This window comes from Vicugna pacos, chromosome 16 (assembly GCF_048564905.1).
Source record: "Vicugna pacos chromosome 16, VicPac4, whole genome shotgun sequence".
Taxonomy (NCBI): Eukaryota; Metazoa; Chordata; class Mammalia; order Artiodactyla; family Camelidae; genus Vicugna; species Vicugna pacos.
This window is the reverse complement of record NC_133002.1, coordinates 58,968,281-58,970,684: the sequence shown is the minus strand read 5'-3', so window position 1 is coordinate 58,970,684 and position 2,404 is coordinate 58,968,281.

Sequence of the window (2,404 nt, the reverse complement as noted above, 5' to 3'; positions counted from 1 at the left end):
ACAATTATATCTCAATAAAGCTGGAGAAAAACAAAAACCATATATCCACCAAAAAGTTGAGATATCAATGTTCATGGCAACATTATTCATAATAGCTAAAGGGTGGAAACAGCCCACATATCCATCAACTGATGAATGGACAAACTGTGATATATCTATATAATGGAATAGTATTCAGCAATAAAAAGGAATGAAATAGTTACATGATACAGCATGGATAAACCTTGAAAATATTATACTAAGTGAAAAAAGCCAGACACAAGAGACCACATATTGTATCATTCCATTTATGTGAATTGTCCTGATAGGCAAATTTATAGACACACAGAGTAGATTAGTGGTTGCCTAGGGCTGGGGGTTGAAGGAGGACTGACTGCTAATGGGTACAGGGTATTTTGGGAAAGAGATGAAATCATTCAAGATTGATTGTGGTGATGTTTGCACAGCTTTGTGAATATACTGAAAGCCACTGAACTGTCTGCTTTAAATAGATGAACTGTGTGGTATGTGACTTATACCTCATTAAGCTGATATATATAGTTTTTGATTCTGATACATAGTTTTTGCTTTTGTTTGTGTCTGGTGGCATTCCAGTCAGAATGGCTACATGAGCACATACTGTGGTTGCCTCTTTGATCTTTTGATTTTTTAAAAAAAATCTTTAACTGTGAGAAAACAAGACATGCCTTTGGCTGTGGAATGACACAACTAATGTTTATTGTGGGCTTGTGCCTGGCTCCGTGATGAGAACTTGATGTTCTGTGTGACGCAGTCTTTATGCAATAAGTGGCATGTGGCCAACAGAGCCCCCAGGCAACCAACTCTGAAGTGGAGATTGGCATCTCCGCTCTGAAGAGGCTCATTGGGGAGTGCTCCGGGGGTCAACATGTGTGGGAGGAAGGGAAGGGGCAGGACTGGGCCAAGGGAGAAGTCGGGTCCCACACAGCCTCAGTAGAGGCAGCAGCAAACCCTGGGGGGAGTTTTGAAGACAGGATGGCCTTTCGGAGTCTGTGGACTGTGAGGACCAGACCTCAGTACCACCCTGTCCATCAGTTGTGAGACGCTGGCTGTCACGGGAAGAGGCGGGCCCTCTCCAGTGAGGCAGCTCCCCATACGGGCTGATAGTGGGGGAGAAATCCTTCATTCGTGATAGGGAATCTGGGTGGTGCATCAGAGCACATACCACTCGGATTACTATCTGCATTTTACAATAAGACAATGGAGGCCTAGAGAGGCTAAGTAGTCCCCCACTGCAGTGAGTAGTTGCCGGGGGGGCATTCAAATCTGCCCAGGCTGGCTGCAGAGCTGGGGGCTCTTAGCTGAACAGTCGCTGCCCTGAGGAGCTGGGCTGAGAAGGGTCCCACAGCCATGCACTGCAAAAGACTGCTCCCCCGGGGACGCTGTACAGCCAGGAGTGGGGTCCCTGGAGCATGGGCTCATGTGGAGCCACTAGCCTGGTAGCTGGTTAGGGAAATGCAGAACTGCTTAGTCCAGTGGGGCCTCCACACCCCATGCCCCTCTGGACCAGCCTCAATGCACCAAGCTCCAGTTCCCTTCCCCAAGAAGACTAGCTGTAAAGCCACCTGCTGCTTCTGCCCCCTCCCTCCCACCCCCTGGCAACCTCCCCAGCACGTAAAGCAAACAGAAACCATGTTAAAAATGAACAGGAAATCTCATCTTGGAGAGATGAGCAGGTAACCATAAGTGTAACAGGAGGTTAGAATGAGACTCCCATTGCCTTGTTTTCCACAAATAATCTAGATATCAGACACCAAGGATGGGGTCAGACAAAGGAAACCATTTCTACAAACATTGGAATTATTGGTTGTCACTTACACACTGCGTGGGTCAGAGCTCATACTAGTAGCAGAAATTAATTCTGGTGGATTTAAGAAGGAGATTATATTAAAAGGAAAGGGGGGAAGGGGGAGGGAGGGATAAATTAGGAGTTTGGGATTAACAGATACCCACTACTATATATAGAATAGATAAACAATAAGGACCTATTATAGAGCACAGGGAACTAGATTCAAAATACATAATAACCTAAAATGCAAAAGAATCTGAAAAGGAATATTTATATGTATGTACAACTGAGTTACTTTGCTGTACACCTGAAATACAACATTGTAAATCAACTATACTTCAATAAAGTAAATAAATGAATAAATGACTGAATAATGAATTAATTAATGAAGAAAGGAAGGAAGGAAACTGCAGCTTAGATTACCAGGAGGGCTGGAGAACCAGAATCGTTTCTGAGGGGACAGCAGTGTTCCCAGCACCCAAACCTTGCCAGTTGGCCTCACTGACCCTTTTGGCCCCAGACCCTCTGTTAGCTCCTGCTGGCAGCTCCAGGGGCTCGGTTGTGCTCAGACACCTCCTCAAGCACCCTGGACAGTCT